Source organism: Pinus tabuliformis, chromosome 3_2 (assembly GCF_031772625.1).
Source record: "Pinus tabuliformis cultivar Carrire ecotype Pingquan chromosome 3_2, CPIR1, whole genome shotgun sequence".
Taxonomy (NCBI): domain Eukaryota; kingdom Viridiplantae; phylum Streptophyta; class Pinopsida; order Pinales; family Pinaceae; genus Pinus; species Pinus tabuliformis.
The window spans coordinates 1038223760-1038233142 of record NC_142302.1 but is presented as its reverse complement, the minus strand read 5'-3'; the positions used below and the strand labels follow the sequence as shown (position 1 = coordinate 1038233142).

General features: G+C 31.8%; 1 pseudogene; it reads right to left on the bottom strand.

Moving 5' to 3' along the window:
- Positions 1-8915: 8915 nt before the first annotated feature.
- LOC149184142 (U6 spliceosomal RNA) lies at positions 8916-9031 on the bottom strand (annotated as a pseudogene).
- Between the last annotated feature and the right edge of the window lie 352 nt (positions 9032-9383).

Genomic DNA, 9383 nt, shown 5'->3' with positions numbered 1-9383 from the left:
TTCCCCAGCAAAGTCACAAATTATGTTTCGGGTAGAATCACCTTAGGGTCTTGGGTTGAGAACCCCAATGTAGTGGAGGGCATACAGCATAAAGAGACACACAAACAAGTAGTCCTAATACTTAAACAATTAAGGTTGGTACAGAAGGTCTTACCCATAGGTCCTATATTTGAGGTCGTTCCCGTAGGGTTCAAACCCTCTGCTTCTTCCTTGTGTTTTAATATTTGCAATTCATTCAAGGCAAAGCATATACACCAAAAATAAATGAAATCATGTTCATGATATCAAGGTTAGATCATATAAGCATGTAAGAAAATGAGCATTAACGTGAGGTTTTATAAGAAAATCATGACATAAATTAATGCATAAAGACCATAATAATCACGAACGGGACAACGCCTCTTTATTATTGTAAGCTAAAGAAAATATGGAAGAACTATAACTTGAGTCATCCATTGGATCCAAGAGAAATTGTCCTCCAGATCTGTCCTGCCTAGGCCTAAGCAATCCTCCTCAATAAGTATACACAAGGATGTCATGAAGGGATGATGAACATCTCAAGAAGGAAACATGGGTTTCCGATGACTTGGGAGTGCAAAAGGCACAGGGATATCTTTGGACTTGATTAGGGATGTAATAAACTATACTATCAATATCTAATCCTTTCTCCTCCTTTACGCCTTCCCATGGAAATGTATTTATACTTCTCAAAATTAGTTTTTTCAGTTGGGAAATAGTTGGTCCACGGGCTATAGTAGGTGGGTATCCAATCAAACCCGTAAACCAAAACTTGAATTAAGGGAGATTATATATATTTTTAATGTTTTAACACATATACACGGGTTGGGTATAGGCTGACCCACGTGTACATGTGCTTTTGATAGGGAATAATCATGTATGGGATTTAAAACATTGTTTTTTAGAAAATGAACCAAGTCTGGTAGTGAAGGGTTGCCCTAGGCCATATCATAGAGCATCAAATCTACCAGGGGTGGTAAATGGTGCTATAAAACTAGTTGGGACTTCTTACCGGGGAGATTCCCTGACATGTTGGTAGGTCCAACACCGTTAATATAGTGATAAACCCTGACTCAATAAACCAATCCAACCCATACACGAGAAATCTGAAACTTTGGCGACATCTAAACATCGGTAGCAACATATGAATATTAAATGGATTTATGAAACCATTACGTTTCAACAACACCTCATCCTCTCTCACTCTCAAAAATACATGTCTTTAGAATTATAACAGATACAAGAAATCATGTGCACATGATAATCACATATCCTCACACTCTTGACCCTCGCAACAACCCAACAAGACAATATTATCAAGCTCTCACACCAAGAAACTCACCACACATAAGCATACTATTCTCATTGAGCAACACATACTCTTCCTATGTACTCTTGATGCCATTATATGAAACCGACTTAATATTCGTAGAGGCCATTGCTAGAGATGATGCAAAACCCTAGAAAAATGTTCATAAAAAAAAACAAACATGAACCTTCCCTGAGTATGTTGGGACTTCCCGTGTGGAAGCAATGTCAAGTAGACAACATGATTTGCTATTTTACCCTAACAAAACTTAAGAGATTTATTAAAAATCTAATACAATCACCATCCTATGCTGATATACGCAGAACCTGCGACTCATTAATTAGAAGGTTTTTCTACTTGTGTATACAGTAAGAGTGTTGGCTTTGACGACGTAGACGTATTGAGTGACTGATCTAGGCCAACACAATTCTTTGTCATGTGTTCTCTAACCTCTACCATACACTCTCCAAACACACTTTACATGTGCATAACCTCTAGCAATGATCTCACTGCCATCACACCATCTTTAGTCACTCATTCTACAACATCAAAAAACACATTCTCTATCCATGTTCATTCTACAGGTAATGTTTTTAATTTCCAACCCTCTAATCAATACATAACACCATTAATTAAAATCGATTTTCCCAAAGGATCAATTTGGACCACATCAATGACTAATTAACGCACCAGATCCACCATTATCAAATAGTTAATGCATTCATGCCATCCAGAATGATTTTGTGACCAGATCTAGTCAATGCGTGACTAAATCAACATAACCAAATCGATCCACTATATGAAGGACTAAATCAAACATTGAAAGTGTTTCACTCTTTAACTAGATCCATGCACATCCAACAACCAACACTCTCATGAATAGATCGATATTAAGGCAATCCACTCTCTTTTGGTGACAACTCAACCATAACACCCAGATTAAACCAAATATTCATGGCATAACAACTAGATAATTAGCATGTTCACATTCTGATTAGATTAGATAGATAATTTGCTCCACTACATTGTTGCACCAACTTGAAACCATATCTAGTCAAGATAACAAGAACTAATCACCATTCTGAACAAGATCGGGTGTCAAAAATACCAAATCAAACTTTTATTATTTTCCATCATGCCCTTGAAGATCAGATTGATTCATTGGATGATTTTCACAACATGAAAATAATATATCAAACATGAATCCCTCCCAATTTCCTTTGATCACTCTAGTTCATATAAGAAATGAAAGACATCACAAATGTCAAGTTAAATGCCCATCACATCTTCCTCTTTTTTGTATGACCAGATTGTTCCTCAATAGAAATCAACCCACAGGTGAATTCTTTATGCAATGAAAAAATATTCGTTGGATATGAATAAGACAAACTATGTACATATTTGAACTAATTCAATGCATTCAAGCATCCAACCTGAATGCCCACTCCCTCCAAACCTTAGCCTAGTAAATTTTTAAACCAATTTCTCAACAATAACATTCAAAACCAATCCATGGACTTGTTCAATGCATATACATTCTATGTTCTTTTTGTCTTCAAATCTCTAACCATTCCTTACACTGATTGCATTGCAGGTACAACATACTAGCATGGCAATATACATATATTTTATCCCACAAGTGCTCAAAACACATAGACTAAATCAACAACTTATTAATCTAGTTTCATTACAGCTAGTTGGAGGATTTGGACCATATCCATTTATTGAAACACTTTTAAATTAGATCATGGATTTTCACACTTGCTCACAGGGTCATAAAGGAGCATTCAAATAGAGATTGGGGATTCACTTCAAGTATCAATTTGAGCCACATAAAAAATAATGATTACATCAATAATAGAGCCATCAGAGCACCCTTTTGAGGACATGATAAAATGACATATTAAAACCAAGACAAAAAATTTACATTGCGACAATAAAATGATAAGAAAAAATTCCTTTTCTTTGAGGAGCCCCCTAAACTCATGCACTTTATTTTACATGCTCCCCCAAGACCTAATTTGGTTCAAATATTCATTAAGGTCTCTTGGTGCTCCTTCCTCTCTCAAACCCTAATATGTTGATTTTTGTTCTAAGGACTAGGCTTCTAGACTTTCTTTTTAATCTTCTTTAATTAAGATTCTCTTTTTTACTGGATCACACAACTAAATTAAGCATCTTGCAATATTTGGTTAGATGGCCAATATTGTCTCATGTAAAACATTTTATGTGACCAAGGAATGGTGGAAAAGGATCAAATCTTTTGTTGAGCTACATTGTATTCTTTTTCTTCTTTGCATTAGTCCTGCATTCAACAGCCTTGTGCCTAAAAACATTTCATAAGTAATAAGTGACCATAAAAGGAATATTTATACTTGATGGTTGATGATGATCTTCCTTAATTGCTAGGTTGAGAAGGCTTCCTTTTTCTGATTCAACTTCAACTGCCTATTCGACTGATATAAATTGATCATTCTTTGTTTATGATCAACTACTATATGTCAAAAACTATGGAAAGTGAGGCACTTTATATCCTCCGATGATGAAGTGAAAGATCTTCTAATTGATAATTATTTTCTTAACTCTCTTCTTGGCTACTGATGTAATTATTGGCCCCCTTTCTTGCTAGAATCATTTTATTTGAAAGTCCTTTTGGATGTCGCCTTAGATCTAGATTCTCCTTCCACCTGATTGTTCTTCTTCTCTAAATTGTTTCTTATAGAAACAACCTCAACTTCTAATCTTTCACAATCATTTTCCTTTTCTTTAAAATACTTTCTCATTCCTTCTTCAATCCTCCTTCCTTGTTCTATTCGAGTTTTTAAACTAATAATTTCTTCTTTAAAATCTTACTCTCTTTCTTCAAGTATTTGAAGAAGCTTTTTTAGATCTCTATTTTTGTAGAGAGATTTTCTATTTTAGCTAATGCAAAGCTATGTTGAGTTTGATATCTAGCCTCTCTCTCTCTTCTTGAAAATATACCACTTTGATGCTGGGAGAGAAAATGTCATTTGGCTAATCACTTTCCTTTTAAGGGGCCTTTTTCTTCTTCTTCCTTTTCTCCGCCATTAGTACTGGTTTCTCCTTCATGCAAGGCCTGCAACCTTTCCCAATTCTCCTTTGCAGAATTGAGATCCACAACTTTCTCGAGATTCGCATTATGAAGATTGTCATAAACTGTAAACTTAGCTTGGGCATTCCATTGTTGGACTTGTTTGTAGGGGGTTCTTCATCATAACCATTCATCACTGCATTCCATACTTTAGATCCAAGTGCAAATAATTGGGATTTCACCTTCTCTCTCCATTCTTGAAAATTTGCAGGACTAAGCAACAGGGCACTTTGATAACCCATGATTTTCCCATATCCACCTTCTAGCAATTAAGCCACAATAGAAGGCACCTGCTCTGTTATTGATTGTTAGAATCAAATCACTACTGAGAGTGGGGTGGAGGGGCCGGGGGGGTGAATCGGTAGTGATAACAAATATAATAATTTTTTTTTCAAATAATTAGTCAAACATTACACAAAATATCATCAATAGTTTTTATCACGTAAACCACACTAAACAATCAACATAGACATCATATCAAGCATACACATAGGACACAAAGATATATGGTGGAAACCCTCAAGGGGGAGAAAACCACCTTGTTATTGTTGTGTTACTTCTCTTTCTTTTATTATCAATCAATTTGTTTTACAAATGCTAGCCCCAACTAGCTAAGAGCCATTACTCCTCTACAATAGTTTGTTGGCCACCACCAACTATGAAGCCCCAACTCCCTATCGACTGGTTGTTTGTCACTACCAGCAAGGATTCACTACTCCTATCTTGGCATGCCACCACTTGTCGGAGGTCCCATCCTCCTCAAATTCTCAGGGCCACGTTTTCATTCATTTTAAGGCTGGAACCCAAAGCAAACAAATGAACTTTGCAACACATAAATAAGTCAGCTCCCTTTGCAACACAATCTCAACCTCTCTAATTGTCGCTCACTTCTACAAATATTCAAACAACTTCATTATGCACTATAGCTCAACTAAATTCTAACAATGGCATTTCATATTTATGCTAATTTCTCCCTCATCGAGATACACTATATAAATCATTAATTACACACCACTTCTCTTGATGACCACATCAAATAAGCTCTCACACCAAATATCATGGGAAAAACCCTTGCAATTGCCCGTGGTTTTATTTTCTCAAGAATCTTCACCCAGATCTGTAACATATCCTCAATAAAACATCATCATCACACTAGAATATATAGTTTTAGCCATCTACAATAATAACAACACACTCATGATCATGATACACCAATAAACCATGCCAAAACACATATAAAAATTGACATCAATACCAACCAAAGAACATTGTTGCCAATAAAATTTTTAATAACATCACTTTATTTATTTATTTAACATTTTAATCATTTTTAAATAAATAAAAAAACATTAAAAAACCCTTAAAAAAATATTATTAAAATTTATATCAAAACTTCCCTTCCAAATTTGCCAGTAACAAGTAAAATATCACCTTCCTCCATAATCTTTCACATGTTATATAAACCATAACTGGATAAAATATAAAATGAATCAGAAATTTGGGTAAACAAATATAAGTATCCCATTTACATGTTTACGTTGTGAGCGAGGTGAGTGGGATACCTCTTATGGTCTTTAATATATTATTTTTATTTATGATTATTTAATATACATTAAATAAATAATATAAAATGTGTTATGTAAAATATTATGGTATTTTTTAATTATTTTATTTAAAATAAATTATGGTTTTTTTAATATATATATATATATATATATATATATATATATATATATACATTTAATTTATTTTTTTAAATTCTATTTATATTCTTTTATTATTAAAATCAGTACATTACATCTAATATAAATAGAATTTAAAAAAATAAATTAAATATATATATATATATATTTAATTTATTTTTTTTAATTCTATTTATATTAGATGTAATGTACTGATTTTAATAATAAAAGATGATAGTGATCTTATGTTAATTAAAAAAAATTGTAAATATTAATTTTACTAATTAAAATAAGGATAGTACTATGACATTTTTAGGGTTTATTTTAACCAAAATCTAACAGAGATTTAAAAAAAACGTGAGTTTAATTTGTTTAATCTGTATAATTAAAGTGCCCAAGTTGTTTAATATGTAGAATTTAAGTGTTTGGGGGTGTTGAATCTATGTATTCACAAATGTATTTTGAACAACAAAAATTCACATTTTAGCTTGAAATTGCATTGTTGAGTTCCTGTGAAAAAAACTTTTTAGTCTATAAGTTAGACTACACCATTAATATATATTGATGTCTGTGAAAGATTCATATTTTTAGTTTCCATTATTATTATTATTAAATATGAAATATATAGCAATTTTTTATATCAAAATAAATATATATTAATAAAAATGGTAATGAAGTTGTGAATATATTTATCATTGTAATTTTTTTTCCCAAGTTATATCATTTATATAATGTAATATTTATGTTATTTGATTGGAAATTAATTGAACACGATAAAAAATGATTAAGAGTTATAAACAAAATTGAGATTAATATGGAAATGCAATAAGACATTGATCACACTAAAAATTCTATATGTGAGAAGATAGTATACCAAAAATATCATTGGGAGATTACATGGCAATTTAATTCACCACATAGTAGAGCCAACACCCATTACTTGGTTCTTTATGTAGGGAATCTATACATTCCATAGAAGAGTTGTGGTTTATTAGGTGGTAGACCCAACACCCAATGTCTAGCTCTGTTGCAAAAGATAAATACACCAACTACTCCCCAAATTCCAATCCCAAATCTGATCCCCAATGCCATTAATGACATCTTTTCATCTAGATGCTCCAGTCATCCCATTTTCATATGGGCACTATGACTATTATTGTCACCTTCTCCCACTGGGTTTTTCTTTTCAATGCATGAAACTAAAGGACACCCATATAAGCACTTATTCCTTTTAAATGATGTTGCACTGAATGTGGAAAATTGTGTTCCTCGGGGGATTGGCCCACAAAGGCTATTAGATGAAACATCCAAAACAGCCAAATTGTATAGTTTAGAGAGTTCTTCAGGAATCTGTCCACTCAAATTATTCTTGCTCAAGTCTAACTGTGCCAAAGTAGAAATGTTACTAAGAGATGCGGGTATTAGCCCTTCCAACTGGTTGCCAGATAAATTTAGCAATCGCATGTCTTTCAAAGTTCCTATGCTTGCAGGTATTTGTCCTACAAGATTATTGTTGGACAAATCAAGTATTGTGTTTGTAGATGAGAGGACAAATCATGTGAACTGTGATTTCTTCTTCAAGGGGAAGATAGTTTGAAGAATTTACAAATCCTTGAAGTCTTTCAAAATGTAATGGCATTCTTCCACTAAATTTATTATTGGATAAATCCAATACATACAAATAGGTGAAATTTGTTACCCATTCAGGGATGCCACCATGAAAATTATTATAGCCAAAGTTTAAAATTGACAACAATGAAAAAGATTTCAAATAGTGAGAAAGTTGCCTTGTCAAATTGTTTTTCCTTAAATCTAAATACTCAATTCTAGTACAATTAGCCAAAAACATTGGCAAAGTCCCAGAAATTTTATTAGTGTGAGCAAAAAAAAAATTAAAGAGATACAACTGCCATTATGTTCAGGTATTGATCCTTCTAAATTGTTCTCCCACTCAAAGCATTACCGGAAAGATCTAAATGCCCCAAAAGAGAGAGGTTCCTAAGATTCGTGTTTGGTGTGCACGAAATTCCGTTCCACAGGCAAACGTATTATATCGGTTTGAAGATTTACATGAAAGTTTAGATTCATAAGGGTCTATTTTTCTTTGTGGCGTGCAATCTGCACAGACCTGCTTAGAGGGATTACCATTAACCAGTAACAAAAAACTTTTTATAATTTTTTTTTGAAATTTTAAAATCAAATTTATAGATTTTTTTGGATTTTTAATTTAATTTATAAAATTTTAACTTAAATTTCATAATTCACATAATATTTTATAGCACAACATAAATTTTATAGTTTTCCTAATATAATATAACATAGCTCATTTATAATCTAATACAACATAGCTTATTTATAATCTGAATAATTCAATTTAAAAAAAAATTACCTTTATAATAAATACCATTAAATAATTTTAAAAATCAATCATTATATTATCTTTATATCCATACGGATTTTGTATATCTATTATTATTATTAAGAGAATTAAATTCAGTTAGGGTAAGAGTATTGAATTTACTACATACTCATTGAATGTCGAAATTTGTAATGGACATAATGGAGGGATTTTTTAACAAAGATATATGTTAAATTCCCATGAACGTTAAATTAATTTACTTTTTAATCGAACTTTGTTTCATGGGCATAAAATTGAATAGTGAACATTTTTAAATAAAGTTGATAAAGGATGAACTTTAATTTAATTAAAGATTTTGAAAATATTTTAGAATTTGATATGATAAAATTGATAGGTTAAAAAGTTGGACTTTTTCAATTTGTGTGAAAAATACTCAGAAAAGGGCTATTTTTCTCAATTTGTGTGTGAAATAATTGAGCAAAGGCCATGTTAATTGGCCATGCTAAGCTTCTCTCTATCCTTCCAATTTTACGTAATGTCTCCAAAAAGACATAATAAAAATGATGATAAAGATGTTTTTCATAAAGATATGTTTCACGAATATAAAACTGAAAGGTCACCATTCTTGAATATACTGGCCACAAAGAAGTTCTCACTTGTTAAAATAGAATATTTTAAATTTTCTTAAATCAAATTCAAAGATTTAATAAACAAATCACGCACAGTTTTTGTTGAAGTTCTGTGTGATAAAAATAAATAATTAAATAAATCGAACGTTTTTAAACTATTGCCTTTATATGTTTTCATCGAAACTTTAATGATAAAAATGAAAATGCAATCCCATCATTAAAATGATTAATTTGAATAAAGATGGGACCTCCGCAATTAAATGATGAATTTGAA